The sequence below is a fragment of the Lontra canadensis genome, unplaced genomic scaffold (assembly GCF_010015895.1).
Source record: "Lontra canadensis isolate GAN:19392208 unplaced genomic scaffold, GSC_riverotter_1.0 scaffold75, whole genome shotgun sequence".
NCBI lineage: Eukaryota > Metazoa > Chordata > Mammalia > Carnivora > Mustelidae > Lontra > Lontra canadensis.
This window is the reverse complement of record NW_022631069.1, coordinates 2,904,186-2,921,233: the sequence shown is the minus strand read 5'-3', so window position 1 is coordinate 2,921,233 and position 17,048 is coordinate 2,904,186. Positions and strand designations below refer to the sequence as shown.

At 34.6% G+C, this 17,048-nt stretch overlaps 1 protein-coding gene across 1 annotated transcript in view; it reads left to right on the top strand.

Moving 5' to 3' along the window:
* Nucleotides 1-17,048, top strand: part of MAN1A2 (mannosidase alpha class 1A member 2) — a 182,391-nt gene that overhangs the window by 120,322 nt on the left and 45,021 nt on the right. The gene's annotated exons all lie outside the window — the stretch shown is intronic.

Below are 17,048 nucleotides of genomic sequence, written 5' to 3'. Positions count from 1 at the left end.
TATTTCTTATACAGCTGATGCTATGTTAAAAGATTATTCATCTGAAAACTTTCTTGATGTGGTGAAAAGTACACTACACGAAGGGCTAGAATTCCTCAGCATCAAACCCTGTGGTCTGCTAGTGCTGTTACCTTTGACAAATTTCTCATCTTTCTATAGCTTCAGTTTTCTACCTGTAAATGCAAACAGGAATAACCTGTGTCACAAGTGGTATTTTATTTCATGTATGTATAAGTACTTTGTTAAAATATAGTGCGGTCTTTGCAGAGGGTTGCCCCTATTTATAAAACATATCTTCATGTATATAAGAGCGTGCTTGGGATAGGTATTTATTAAAGGAATCTGAAGAACAAATGATTAAAAGGGAGGGCAGTTGCTCTTGGGCAAGCTTTGTTCCGTCATTTTCACAGAGGATATCAGGTTTTATTTATCAGGCTCCGTGCTAAGTTTATGGATGAAAGTGGAGATCGGGAAAGATCATATAGAACTTGGTGGAATTTCAGGGAGCTCATAGGCTAGAAGGGTAAGCAGACACAGTTAAATGTAGTTAGAATAAGATGTGGTAGATGTTATGGTAGAGGCATGCGACAGTTGTGATGTGAGACTGACAGAAGTGACTTTCCTCTGTGAGGAGAAAGTGTTTTGTTTGGGGAGAGGGTGATCTTCTTACTAGAGCTTTAGAATTGATCTTTAAAGGAATAGATTTTTTAAAAATAACATATTTATTAAGAAATATGGAATGTAAAGAATTGAAATAAAATAGGGGTTTATGAATAGTATTCTCTCTTAAAAGATAGGAGAACTGGAAGAAAAACTAGAAGGTGTAACATGTTTCAGTTATTTTTGAGACTAATAAAAACATGATGAAATAGTAAAAAAGTGGTAAAAATAACAGTCAGTTAATCTGTCAGTGAGAAATTATGCTGATGTTGCTACTAAGAGGAGGAAAACATTTGTCATGGAATTAGGGGCTCCTCTCAAGGAAGTTGTTCTTTATTTTGTGAAAGGAAAGCAGTTTGGTCAATACAGTTATGTCTTTCATGGACCTGGGAATAGATCTCAATCTTTGGCTCCTCTTATATACTTTTTTGAAATTCTTTACATACAGCTTATTTTTCTCTTTATTTTGAGGAAAATATAAGAGCTGTGCCTAGACTGGGTGAAAATGATACTTGGGAAAAAACCAAAGCCCAAGAGCAGCATTTCTAAAATATAAAAATATACTTTTCTTATTCTAGATAAGGATGTCTGCTTAGTAATTTGGGTGAATTTTATTATATACTTCACCCCCTAGAGTTTTATTAAGATTTGTGAATATTCTAACAGGAAAAAATTATATTTGGTCTTTATGTCATATGCCAGTGTATATTCTATGAGGTAAAACTTAAGTTTAACTGTAAAAAAGGTATGAAAATACTTAAAAAGTGTTTTTTTTTAATAATCAGGAAAGCCCTCTCCATAAAGAAAAAGATTATCAGTTTTTACTATATATAAACATTTACCTCTTAAATTTCATAACAAAGGCAAATAACTAGCTAAGGAAATACATTTGAATGTATTTGGAAAACAGAGTTTTTATATCCTCTCTCAAGAACTCTTATAAGATCATAAGAAAAAAGATTATCATCTCAGTAGAGCAATACACTGAGAAAAGTTGGTTCATGGAAAAAAACAGACATAAATGGAAAAAAGCATATGTTCATTTTTAACCCTGAAAGTGGTCTTACTGAAGATAAACAGTACATGGAGGCAGTGTAATGTGGTACCACCCACTTTCTGTACAAACCGGTGCTGTGCCACTGTAGTAGCATGTGCAAACACTGCCATCTTTGGTATCCTTTTGGTAGCGTCTCCATAGACTGGTCACCGGAGATCTTTGTCCCTCTCTTATTCCACTTCACCACCACCCTAATCAAATCAGTGCAGCTTTTATTTGATTATTTTATAGAGGTGTAGTTGACATACAGCACAACAGTATAATACAGTTGACCTATTATACAACAGTTGAACAATGTGCGGGGGTTGGGGCACTGACCACCTGCACAGTAGAAAATCTGCATATAACTCTCTGCCTGCCTCTGCCTACTTGTGATCTCTGTCTGTCAAATAAATAAATAAAATCTTAAAAAAAAAATCATGAGGAATAGAAAATACATTTATAGTATTAGACCTTGTTGAAAAAATCTGCGTGTAAGGGGACGATGCAGTTCAAACCCATGTTGTTCAAGGATCATCTGTATTAGTTTCAGGTTTACAACATAATGATTCTCAATGCAGCTTTTAAACAGAAGACACTACTCTTTATCTATTAAATTAGTAAGGGATTGGACACATCCCTGTATCCAGAGCTTCAAAGGGGGTGAAAATTTGTATGCCATTTGAACCCGTGACTCATTTCTAGGTATTTACTCCAAAGGAATTTGCACTGTATGTATAAAAAGTTTATGTACTGTACCTTTGAAGTTTTTTATAACAGGAATACTTTGGAAACATTCTAAAGCAGTCTTGTCCGATAGAACTTTCTGTGATGAGGAAAATGTTCTGTATCTGTGCTGTCGGTACAAGTGTCACTAACCACATATGGTGTTGAGCATTGGAAATGTTGGTGCAGTTGTAGAACTCCATGTTAAATTTTATTTACTTTTAATTAATAACTGCTTGTGTCTAGTGCCTACTGCCTGGACACTGTACCTATGAAAGAGATTTGGTTAAGTAAATTATTGCACCTTCAGTGGCAATATACTATGCAGCCATTAAAAATTATGTTACAGGGGCACCTGGGTGGCTCAGTGGGTTAAGCCTCTCTGCTTTTGGCTCAGGTCATGATCTCAGGGTCCTGAGATCGAGTCCCGCATCGGGCTCTCTGCTCAGCAGGGAGCCTGCTTCCTCCTCTCTCTGCCTGCCTCTCTACCTACTTGTGATCTCTCTCTCTGTCAAATAAAATCTTAAAAAAAAAAAAAAATGATGTTACAGAATACTTGACATAAATATATGTTGTGTTTTTTCCTTAATGTTTGTTTTTATTTTCTCCTATTTGTTTTCCTTTATTAATCTAAATTTGATAATGAACATCTATCACTTTTGAAGTAAGAAAAAAAACATTCTTTTAAAGCAGTTTTATTGAGATATAACCCCTATACCATATATTTGACCCAGAGTATGCAATTGAATGGTTTTTAGTCTATCCACAGTGTTTTATAACAATCACCAACATCAATTTTAGAAGATTTTCATTTAACCCCCCGCAAAGAAATACTGTGCCATTTAGCTATCACCTACCTATTTGCTGGTTCTCCTACCCCGTGCAGCCTTAAACAACCACTAATCTATACTGCATCTCTATAGATTTGCTTGTTCTGAACTTTTTATAAAATCACATATTACGTGGTCTTTGTGATTGGCTTCTTTCATTTAGCAAAATGTTTTAAAGCTTCTTCCATATTATAGTAGGTATCAGTATTTGGATATATTTTATGCCTGAATAATATTCCATTTTTTGAATCTACCACTGTTGTTTATCCATTCATCAGTTGATGACTTTGGGGTTGTTTCTGTGGGTTTTGTTTTTTTCACTATTACTCCTTTTTTAAAAATTGACTTGTAATTGAAATTCAATATTATATTAGCTTCAGGTATATAACATAGTGATTCTTTCTATATTTTATATCACCTTGGTAGGTCTGGTTACCATCTGTCACTATACAAAGTTATTACAATATTATTGACTGTATTCCCTTGCTGTGCATCACATCCCCATGACTTGTTTGTTATATAATTGGCTGTTTGTACCACTTAATCCCCTTCACCAGTTTCTCCCATTCCCCCAACTCCCTCCCTTCTGGCAACCACTAGTTTGTTCTCAGTATCTATGAGTCACTTTTTATTTGTTTAGTTTGTTTTGATATTTAGATTCCACATATGAGTGAAATTATATAGCATTTGTCTTTCTCTGACTTACTTCACTTAGCATAATATCCTCCGGGTCCACCTATGTTGTCACAAATGGCAAAATTTTATTTTTTATGGCTGAGTAATAGTCCATTGTTTATATGTGCACCACATCTTCTTTATTCATCTGTCGATAGACACTTAGGTTGCTTCCATATCTTGGTGATTGTAAATAATGCTGCAGTGAACATAGGGGTACATACATTTTTTTTAATTAGTGTTTTTGTTTTCTTTGGATAGGATTGCATTTTTTGAGAAATCTCCATACTGTTTTCTATAGTGTTGTACCAATTTACGTTCCCACCAGTAATGCACAATGGCTCTGTTTTCTCATATCCTTGCCCACACTTGTTATTTCTTATCTTTTTGAGACTAGTCATTCTGACAGGTGTAAGGTTATGGTTTTGATTTTCATTAATTTTCATTATGGTTTTGATTTGTATTTCCTTGCTGATTAGTGATATTGAGCATCTTTTCATGTGTCTGTTGGCCATTTATGTTTTCTCTGGAAAAATGTCTGTACAGGTCCTTTGTATATTTTTTAATTGTGTTACTTGTTTTTTTTTTAATTTTTTTTTTTACTGAGTTGTATCAGTTCTTTTATGTGTTTTACATATGAAACCCTCATCAAGTATATCACTTGGAAATATTTTTCTCCCATTCAGTAGGTTACCTTTTCATTTTGTTGATGGTTTCCTTCCCTGTGCCCAAGTGTTTTTTTTTAAATAAAAAGAGGATGCCATCTCCCACATCAAAATCTTAGATTACCTAAAAAATTTAGTCAGTGTTTGTGAATTGCTAGCTTTTGAAATGAACATAGAGCATTGATAGCATCTTAATTATTAACAAGTAACTTTTCCTCATTACATAAACAGTATTATGAAAACTAGATAGCTACCTGGAAAAGAATGAAATTGGGCCTTTTTATCGTATATGAAGCTTAACTCAAAATGCATCAAACCCTCTAAATCTAAGAATGAAAATTAAAAAACCCTTAGGAGAAGAGAGGGAAAAGTCTTCATGACCTTGTGTTTGGCAATGGTTTCTTCAGAAGCAGAGGAAACGAAAAAAAAAATAGATTTTGGATTTTATTAAAATGAAAAACTTGTGAGTCAAAGGGCTATCATGACAGAGGAAGACAAGCCATAGAATGAGAGAAAATATTTGCAGATCACATGTCTGATAAGGATTTAATATCCGGAGTTTACAAAGAACTTCTACAACTCAACAACAAAAAGATGGTTAAAAAATGGGCAAAGAACTTGAATAGATATTTCTCCAAAGAAGATGTGCAAATGGAAAATAAAACACGTGAAAAAGAAGCTCATCATCATTAGTCACAAGGTAAATACAAGTCAAAAGCCCATTGAGATTCCATTTCACACCTACTAGGACAGCTGTAATCAAAAGACATCATTTTCTGGAACTCTTGTACATTGCTGTTGGGAATGTAAAATAGTGCACCACTATAAACAAACCATTTGGTAGTTCCCCAAAACGTTAAATGTAGAATTCCATACAGTCCGGTATTTAACTCCTGAGTATGTACCCCAGAGTTTTGAAAAGGTAGGGACTCAAGCAGATACTTGTATGCTAATGTTCACACAACGTTATTTGTAGTAGCCTAAAGGTAGAAACAACCAAAGTGTCCGACGGATGAATGGATGAACAAAATGTGGTCTGTCCGTACGATGGACTATCACTTAGCTGTGAAAGGAATGAAGTTGAAGTTTCTGCCACATGCTGCAACACAGATGAACCCTGAAACTATCATGATAAATGAGAAAAGCCAGTCGCAAAAAAGGACAAATACTGTATGATTCCACTTTACCCAATCTGAAGTAGTCCAGACACAGAGTGGTTTAGAGGTTGAGACTTAAATGAAAGGGGAATGGAGAGTTACTACTACTCCATAGTCTAGGGATGATGAAAAAGTTTTAGAAATAGTAACAGTTGTACAACCATGTGAATGTAATTAATGCCATTGAATGGTACATTGAAAAATGATTAAAGTGGCAACTTTAATGTTACATATATTTCAGCACAATTAAGAAATTGCAAAAAACAGTACCTTCTTCCTTGTTTTTCTTCTCACAATAAATTTAAATTACTTTTTCAGAATATATTCGTTCTTAGCAGTTGTTAATTTTGAGAATGTTACAGAAAGAGCTCTTCACTGGTTATCTTGGCAAAGGACTTTAAAATCCTAGGGAAGCCATCCTGATATTCTTTTAGCAGCTGTGGTCTTGACTAAATTGTCCAATTTGTTCCTTTTAATGTTTTTGTATATTTTATATCAGCTTCTGAAAAGTATATCAGATCCATTATTATCTTTGAGCGCTATACATCTGTCATATGTATAAATAGTCTGCAAAACAAACAGTGAATTGAACTGAAATTTAACAATCCAACTTTGGCTAACTGTATTGTAATTAGAATAATGGTAATGTCTGTGACATGCACATAGCGATCACAGAGAATAATTATTGGTAATTACCTTCAGGAAAAGTACTTGGCAACAGATATAAAAGAATATAGAAAAGAACCTAGATTTAAAGACACATTATTAATATTTTCTCTTTTTTTCTTCATTAGTTTTCTAAGCACAGTGCTTAGCCTATGCTATTTAAATGACTAAAGTGAAGAAAACATAGGAAATTCATCATTACTGATTCATTTTGTTTTATACCACTAAATTAAAAGATTGTAGAAAAAACGAGGATGGGTATAATATTTGGAGTTAAAAGACTAACCCTGGCTTTCCTGCTTAATAATTTAACATAAAAACATAGGTGAGTTATTTAACTTCTCCGTGCCTTTGTTTCTTTATGTGTTTTAATTGACCTATTTAAGAGGATGATCATCTAGATCCTATTTATGACATGCTATATTTGAAAATGTTTCATAAACCATGACATGATACAAATAGTAGCTTTCATTCTAGAATTTCCTGTAAGAATGCTTTAAGAAATAGCTTCTGTTAGAAACCAGCCATTAACTTCATAACATACTGAGACAGATCATATGATCACTGCTGTTTAGTAGTGCTTTATAATGTGTTATCAATTTCTGCATCTCTGCATGGAGTGCATGCGTCTTCTGCATGGAGTGACATGGTTCATTAGATTTGACACTGGGGCAGGCATGATTCAGTGGTTAAAGTAAGGAAGTCAGACTACTGAGTGATAAATTCCATAGTTACCATGGATCTCAGGCCTCTGCTGCTTATTTATTAAGCATATAATATTCTACTAGAGCAATAGTCTAGAAGAGCTGGAAAGAGAACTTATTGTCCTAGTACTCAGGTAACTTATAACTAAATCTATAAACCCTGGCAATAATTCACAGACTTAAACAACATTTCCCCTAAGCCATGATGACAAAGACTTTTGCCTTTCCCTGATACTTACCCGGTTACTTCACATCTTTTAATTCTGTTATGTCTTCGTTATCTTGTTTTCATTCCTATTCATTTGTTAATCCCTTTCTGAAGGTCTATACCATGCCCAGAAATATGTGTGAGGCCAGAGCAGAATAGAAAATAACCTATGTGTTATTTTAATGACTCTTTCTTCTATAAATGTCATGTTCCAAAGTACCATTTGTATTCTTTAATCATTCCATGAAAATGCTCATGGCTCAAATCCATTTTATATATCGTTAATTCCGAGGTGTATACCCCCAGTCCCTGGATTTCCACATGTCTGATTGCCTATTTGTCATATCCATTTAGATAACCATCTGGCACCTCTAGTTCGACATGCCCCCAATTCAGACTCCTACTTTAAACCTCCTCCAGTATTACCAGTTTCCGCGAAGAGCACCATTCATTGGTCCCCCATTTGCCCAGCCAGAAATCTAGACGACGTCTGTGATTCTCTTTCTTCACTTACTTCGGTACACACTTGATAGGTATCAAACTGAAAGAGTATAGTATTGTTAAGAAAGATTATTTAAGATGTTAGTTCACTCTCCTTAGCAATGTTAGCAAAAGATTCCCAACTATGAGGTCTGTTTTATCAGTCTGTTCTTTTATGAATTATTCCTTCATATCATATCTAAGAAAGCTTTGCCCAAGACAGGGTCACAAAGATTTCTTCCTATGTTTCTTCTAAAAGTTTTAGAGATTTAGGTGTTTTTTGTTTTGTTTTGTTTTGGTTTTTTAGATTTTTATTTATTTGACAGAGAGAGAGAGATCACAAGTTCGCAGTGAGGCAAACAGAGAGAGAAGGGGAAGCAGACTTCCTGCTGAGCAGAGAGCCTGATATGGGGCTCAATCCCAGGACCCTGGACCTGAGCAAAGGCAGAGGCTTAACCCACTAAGCCACCCAGGCACCCAGAGATTTAGGTTTTATATTTAGGTCTGTGATCTTCTCTGAGTTGATTTTTATATAGGTATCACAGTTCTTTCCTCCCTCCTTCCTTCCTTCCCTCCATCCCTCCCTCCCTCCTTCACTTCCCTCCCTCCCTCCGTGGTTATCGATTATTCCAGCACCCAGAATAATTTTTGAAAAGATAGTCTTTTCTCCACTGCATTGTTTTTGCACCTTTGTCAGAAATCAGTTGTACATATAGATACAAGTTTTAGAATTCCATTCTGATCTAATGATCTATTTATCTGTTATTATGCCAGGACCATGCTGTTTTAGTTATTGTAGCTTGAAACCAAATAGTGTTAGCTCTAAATTTTTTCTCAAAACTGTCTTGGTTATCTAGGTTCTTTGCATTTCCGTATTAATTTTAGAGTCACAGTGTCATTTTCTACAGAAAAGCCTGCAGGTATTTTGGTTGGGAAGTATATAGAACATTTGGGGGAATTTGACATCTTAACACTATTTGACAGTTGATATCTTCCAGTTCTTGAACAAGTTCTATTTATGTCTACATTTATTTAGGTATTATTTATAATTTTGATTATTTATAATTTTGATCTGATGTTTCATCAGATTTATCTGTAGATATTTCTTATTGTTGATGCTGTTAAAAATGATTTTTTAAATTTCAATTATATTTTGTTGCTAATATATAGAAATAAAATTGATTTAGTTTATTAAGCTTGTATCTGCAACTTTCTATACTTTATAAAAGTTCTAGTAGTTTTTTTTTTTTGGTAGATTCCATTGAATTTTCTTTATAGACAATCATTATATCTAAGTAAACATAGCTTCCTTCTTTATTTCCAGCATGAATGCCATTTATTTAAATTTAATTCATTTCTTTTTTGACCTCATTGTACTTGCTAGGAACTGTGGTGCAGTGTTGAAGAAAAGTGATGAAAATGAACAGCCTTGTCTTGTTTCTGATCTTTGGGAGAAAGCATTTAGTCTTTTACTAAGCATGCTGCTAGCTGTTGATTTCCTTGTAGATGCCTTTTGTGTATTTTTCCTGGTTTGCTGAGAGTTTTTATCAGGAATGGATGTCAGATTTGTGTGTGTGTGTGTGTGTCTATTTTCTTCTTCTTTGGTTTATTGAATATAGTGAATTCGTTTTAAATGTTAAACCTGCTCTGTATTTCTGGAATAACTCATACTTATTCATGATGTGTATTAGCCTTTCAGTATGTTCTTATAATTTATTTGTTAAATGAGAAATACTGCTCTGTAGCTTTCTTTTTTGTCTTTGTCTTGTTTTGGTATTATTATGGTGCTGGCCTCAGAATGGGTTGTGAAGTATTCCCTCCTCAGTTTTTTTTTTTTTTTTTTTAAATAAAAGTTTGTGCAGAATTGATAATTGTTTCTTTCTTAAATGTGTGATAGAATTTGCCAACATAACCATCTGGGCCTGGAGTTTTCTTTTGGGAAGGTTTTTTAAGTATAATTTCAATTTCTTTGACAGAAGATTGTTCAGATTATCTGTTTCTTGAGAGAGTATTGGTAATTTCTGTCTTTCAAAGTATTTGTCCATTTCATATAGTTTTTCTAATTTGTTGGCGTAAAGCTGTTCATAATATGCCCTTATTGTCCTTTTAATATCTGTAGATTTGGTTTCATTGATTTTTGCCTTAATGTTAATTATTTGCTTTCTTTTACCTAGTTTGTGTTTAATTTGCTTTCCTTTTTCTAGCTTCTAAGGTAGAAGCTGAGTCATTGATATGAAACCTTTTTCTTTTTTCTAAAAAGGTTTCATGTTGTTAATTTACCCTTAAGTGCTGCCTTAGGGCTATGTTTCTGGCATCTTGTGTTTTCATTTTTATGTGGGTTTATAGTTATTTATCAAATTGGGAGATTTTTTTTAAGCCCTTATCCCTTCAAAGAATATATACACATAGATGTAGCATCAACTAATTCAGATTCTTTTGAAAATTTGACCTGAAGCCAATTAGAGTTTAATTCATATGAAAGAACAGGCCCGCTAAGAATATTTATGTTATATTCAAACATAATTGTAAACAAATGTTTAACCTCATTAAAATAAAACTCAACTATTTTAGCTTAATATTAGTTGCAACTAGATTGTTAATGAAAAAAATTATTTTTCATAATGGCCCTTTCCATGAAATTACTTGATTATTTATTACTTTAAATGACTGGGGTTTTTCTGTAATGGATAATCCTAGGCTTATTTTATAATAATTTAAAATTTTAATTTCCCCTGCTAGTTCAACTTAATAAAATACAGAAAATTTGGAAATTGTATTTGCGGATTCTATTGAACAGATGATTTAGATGAGATTTTCTCCTGGAAAAAGTAATAGCCAAGTAGTCTTATATTTTATTTTTCAAATTTCCAAGGTATAAAAATGTCTAGTACGTAAGTATTTTCTTAATATTCATGGAATGAATTCCTGCAGTCATGTACAAGCTTGTAATAATTTTAAATTACAAATCCATGGATTTGATATGATTCCATCAGCATACCATATTTTTGTAAGGTAAAACTTCTTACTGAAATAAATGAATAGTGGAATAATGGAATAATTGAACTTGGAAATGCACCCATACAGTTACTGAAGAAGTTTTTAGCTCTGTGGCTGATCAAGTGGCTTTTATCCCATAACAAATTGATAATAGAAGTATTTCCTATCCCATAACATTATTATAAAATTTTTAAAATTAAGAAACCTATTGGATACTTAGTGAAAGCAAGGAAAAAAGTGTTCTCTATCATGCAACATACATTTGCTTGTAAAACTCAAAATTAGTGTATTAATACATTATAATTAGAATGTTTGTATTCTATCTTATACAGCACTATAGGCAAGCTAATATTAGTGGAGAAGAATTAATAATGTATACTTCACATTAGATATATCCAGTTGAAATATTAAAACAAAAATAGTTTATATAAATCAAACTATTGCAAAAAAAATAAAAAAATTAAAACCCTTATCTCTTCAAATAATTTTTCAGTCATGTCTCTCCTTCAGAGATTCCAGTTATCCATGTAATAGACTACTTAGTTCGCTGATACTTTTTTTTCTTTCTTTCTGTTCTCTCCCCCCCGTTTCATCTTGAATAATTTCTGTTGCAGTGCCTTCAAAGTTACTAATCTTCTCTTATGTATTGTCCAATCTGCTATTAATCCCTTCCACTGTATTTGTTTGTATCTAACACAGTAGTTTTCATCTTTTGAAGTTCAGTTTGGATCTTTTTATATCTTCCTTGTCTCTGCCTACCTGTTCGAACATAGGTAACACAGTTACAGTAACTTATAATATTCTTCTCTGGTGATTCTACCATTTGTGTCAATTCTGGATCAGGTTGGACTGGTTCCTTGTTTTCGTCATTGTGAGTTGTTTCTTTCTTGCCTCTTTGCATGCCTAGTAATCTTGGAGTAGATGTCAGACATTGTCAGTTTTATCTTGTTTGAGTGCCAGATATTTTTGTTTTCCTAGAAATCTTGAGGTTTTTTTCGGGGATACAGTTAAGTAACTTGGAAACTCTTAGACCTTTTCCTGTCTTAATTTTATGATTTATTAGGGGCTTCTGATACATTGCTCAGTCTAAGGCTAATTATCTTCTGCATATTCTACTCTGATTGCCCTTGAAGTATGAATTTTTCTTGTCTGGTTCATGGGAAGAGGCATTATTACCAGTAGGGTCTTTGTGAGCCCTAGGCAGTGTCCCCTGCAGACCTTTCATGTGGTTCTTTTCCCAGTCTCAGGTAGTTTCCCACACGTGTGTGCTGCTCAGTACCCCATTGGATATTCAAGGGAATCCTTTACAGATATCTGATTTCTCTTTCTGTGCAAGTCTCTTTTCTCTGGTATCCTGTCTGGGAATCCTAGCTGCCTTGGACTTTCTGAGCTGTGCCTTATTTTCTCCTCCCTGTGCCTCTGCCTGGAAACTTTCTGGGGGCAGTCCTAGAACTCCCCTTGTTTATTTTCCATATCTCAGAGATCACTGTCCTTTATTAACTGATGCTCAGTATCATGAAAACCATCATTTCATGTATATTGTTCAGGTTTTTCTTTGTTTGTTTTTTTGTTTTGTTTTGTTTTGTTGGCTATTTTAGGTTACAGGGTAAACTATTACTTCATCCTGGTTTAAAACCCAAGTCTTTTTCTAAGTCTATTTCTTTTATTTTTTTTGTTTTTTTTTTCCCTATTTATTATGCATTCTTAAACTATCCTCCCCATGTTGCCTTATGTCTTTTGTTTCGTATTATTTTTCTCTACTTGTTTAAAAATTGATATATATATTTTCATCTTTTCTAACAATTGCCCTTGAATTTTAACTTATGCCCTGATTATTTATATTTTTCTAATGACATTTAGAATTAATCATTACTGGATCTTCCTTTTGAGCAAGATGAGAACTCTAGTATACTTATATTGCTTCATTGCTTAACCTCATCATAACCTTGTGGTTCAAAGTGTTAATTTCTTTGTTCACTATTGCTTCTTGTATGACCCATTCTATGCTCCTAGTTTTTAAAAATTATTTTTATTCACGGACTGCCTCTTTGGTAGTTTTTAAAAAGTTGGTCACCATACCCCTCCACCTCACTGCTACCTAGACGACCTTACTTCCTAAGTAAGAGTGAAAGTGAAGATCCTTATTTAGGAGATCTTTCTACCTGTAAGTTCATTTACTGAGTCACTGGACTTTATTTCTATTTTCCAGTCTGAGATCCTGTCCAGTATTTTTTTCTTTGACCTGGGTCTTGTATTCTCTCTTCTTTGAACTCCTGAAGTCTTTCTTTTTTGGTATTCCCATTGTGATTATACCATGTGTTAAACCTTCTGGTTCCTTTCTCATTGCCAAAAAACCTTCTATTTCACTCTGCTCGTCTTCATTGCCATAGCCCCTTCTAGCAGACACTCCAGCTTTCTTCTTCCTATCATGATAAAGACTTTTGAAGAAATGTTTATATTTGTTGGTTTTTCTTATTTGCCTTCTGTTCACCCCATTTATTTATTTATTTATTTAGAAAAATTTCAGTTATTAAATTTGACAGAGAAAGACAATACAAACAGGCAGAGCAACAGACAGAGGGAGAGGGAGAAGCAGACTCCCCATGGAGCAGGAAGCCCAATGCAGGGCTGATCCCAGGACTCTGGGATCATTAACTGAGCTAAAGGCAGCTGCTTAACTGATTGAGCCATCCAGGCACTCCTGTTCACTTCTTTTAATGCATTGCCTTCTGGGCTCTGCTTTCTACCACTCCACTAAAAGTAATTTTTTATGTGGCCCAGCGACTGTCCTATAGACTGATCCAAAAAAGAACAATGTGCTAGTTGGTTATTTCTGTATAACAAACCACTCTAAAATTTAGTGACTTAAAAGAATGTATTATTTCTTCAAAATCTACGGGTTGACTGAGAGGTTCTGCTGGTCTTGTCTGGACTTACTCATGTGTCCAAGTGAGCTAGCAGGTTGTCTGGACACTGCCTAATCTAGCACGGCCCCACTTGGGAATATTCAGCCCTACTTCCAGTCTCTCACCATTTATCAGGCTATACACCATGCTTATTTCCATGGCAGTAACAAGGTCCCATAAAAAGAAGTGAAGCACATAAGTCCTCTTGAGGATCAGGCTTGAAACTGGCACGATGTTACTTTTTACCACATTCGGTTAGATAAAACAAGTACAATACCAGTCTGCTTTAAAAGGGATGGGAATTGGTTTCATATTCTTCTTCACTTAGCTTCTTAAATGTTCATATTCCTAGGAATTCTTATCTTTTCCATTTTTTGCCTCACATACCTCCTCTCTTTTTAACAGGACAAACCGTGTCCTATATATCTGTGAAATACGAATCAGCAGCTGTCCAACTAGGCTAGTCTCTGGCCTGCATTTATATGGCCTACCAGTTAAAAATGTTTTTTTACATTTTTGAAGGGCTTAAACAATCATTATCAACAACGAAACAGGAGCATGCAACAAAGGTTATATATTATCTAGCCCTTTATAGAAAAAAATCACCCCTCCACTCCCGCTCCTGATGTAAATCAGTATTTCATTACTAATTTTGCTTGGGTTTTAAACTTATATTCCCCCCTCCCCACATACAGGATATTTGTCTCCTGGTTATTTGTAGGTATCTGAAACTCAGTAGGTAAAAAATTGAGCTTATGATCTCTTCTTTGAAATTTATTCTTCATTGTGATTCCTTATTTCATCCGTATTTTACATAATCTGGCCTGTGCCAGAAACTTCACAGTCTGGCCAGATTCCTGTCCTGTTGTTTTTACCTTCTTAGTAACTCCAAAATCTGTTCTTTCATTTCTTCTTCCCTTTGGTTAATTTGGGCCTTCTGTTCTCTCCGTCAGTTCAGTATCACCCTTACTGCCTCACCCTTCGCAATGCTGTTTTATGGTCTAATCAACTCTTGAATGTACTGTTTATTCGATGTATTGGGCTTGTAGAAGGCCATTTTGGTTTGGCTATGTGCTGTAGGCCAAAGCCAGACTATAGGGGAACAAGAAGCAAGTAGGTGAGGAGGAAAGAAGCAAGAGTAAATTTAAACTCTTTTAAGAGAAAAGAGGAACGGGGTTTAGGTATTTGGTTATAATAGAAAGTACATTCTTGGTTTGTCTCCCTCTCTGATTTCTTCCCTGTTTGCCCTCCCTTCCCCTGTGGTCCTCCGCTCTATTCCTTATGTTCCACATACGAGTTCCACATATGATAATTGTCTTTCTCTGCTTGACTTCACTTACCATAATACCCCTCTAGTTCCATCCATGTTAATGCACATGAGAGACTCTGGACTCTGGGGCTAGTAAACTGAGGGTTATAGAAGGGAAGGGGGTAGGGGGATGGGGTGACCAGATGATGGGCATTAAGGAGGGCATGTGTTGGAATGGGCACTGGGTGTTACATGTTATACATGTTATAACACTGGGTATTATATGCAACTAATGAATTATTGACCACTACAGCAAAAACTTAGGATGGTACCATATGCTGGCTAACTGAAAATAATAAAAAAAAAAGGAAAGAAAATACATTCTTACTACAGTCCCCTGAGTAGTTGAAATACTATATCTGGATGCTGAGCTATAAGAAAATTAAATATTAAGGAAAACCTTAATATCAAGACTTTTGTGTTTATTTCTGATAATTCACATGAATGAAGTTTTGTAAGGTTTTTAAAATTATATTTCAGTGGATAGTTCATATAAGCAATTGAATATACTACAATTATAGACATCTTAGTATTGGAATTAGGAAAGTTTAAAAATGTACACGTGTAAATTTTATTGAAACTTGAAAGAATGAGTACTTAAGGTAGTTAATGCATTCATTCTATAAACTTGTTTTGTTGGACTTATAAATATTAAGTGTTAGGTATTATTCTTTATCTTATAACTATTTGTTGCCCTAAACTGAAAAAGAGTGAGAGATTTTGAAAATTGAATCATTTTTTTAAAAAAATGTGATCTAATTCATTTTAAAAAAGAAAAAAATGCCCCTTTGTAAAAAAAGGTTTATTTATTCGTTTATCTATGGAGAGAGAGTGAATACGTACATCAGTGTAAGAGGGTGAGGGAAAATCCCCAGCAGACTCCCTGCTGGGCATGGAGCCTGACATGTGGCTTGATGTCATGACCCCAGACATCATCATCTGAACCAAAACCAAGAGCTGGACGCTTACCTGACTGTGTCAACCAGGCGCCCACCCCAAAAAGAAAAAATTCAAGTTATTAATTGTGAAATGCTATTCCTACTTGAAAATGGGAAGTCAGCCATTTAATAATTGCTTATTGAGCACTCTCTAAGAATTGTGCAAAGCATTGTAGGGTATTATATAAAGAAACAAGCCAATGAGTGTCTCTTCTCAGGCTGCTCATAGTTTTGCAGAGTCTGCTTTCCTTTAAGGCAACTCAGACTTATCAGCATATTAAACAAGACCATTATCAGACTCATTGTCTAATTTTTTTTTCTGATCTATCAGTTTTCAAAAGGTTGTATTAAATTCTCTGTTTGCCAACTTTCAGTGCAAATTGATCAGTTTTGGCTTTATACACTTGTTCTCTTGGTATATTTCTTTTTTTTAAAGATTTTATTTATTTATTTGACAGAGATCACAAGTAGGCAGAGAGGCAGGCAGAGAGAGAGGGGGAGGCAGGCTCCTTGCTGAGCAAAGAGCCCGATGCGGGGCTCGATCCCAGGACCCTGAGATCATGACCTGACCCGAAGGCAGAGGCTTAACCCACTTGAGCCACCCAGGAGCCCCTCTCTTGGTACATTTTTTAAATATACTTATTTTAAACTTGTTTTCAGAAGGTAGCTGCATTATTTATTTATTTGGTTTGAAGAATTTCAAGTTACTTTATTTAAAAAATTTTTTAAATTTACATTTTATTTTTTCTATTTTATTTATATTTTATTTTTTCAGTGTTCCAAGATTCATTGTTTTTGCACCACACCCAGTGCCCCATGCAATATGTGCCCTCCTTAATACCTACCACCAGGCTTGCCCATCCCCCCACTCCCCTCCCCTCCAAAACCCTCAGTTGTTTCTCATAGTGCACTCTCTCATGCTTCGTCTCCCCCTCTGATTTACCCCAATTCACTTTTCGTTTCCTCCTCCTAATGTCCTCCGTGTTATTTCTTATGCCCCACAACAAGTTAAACCATATGATAATTGACTCTCCCTACTTGACTTATTTCGCTCAGCATAATCTCCTCCAGTTCTATACATGTTGATACAA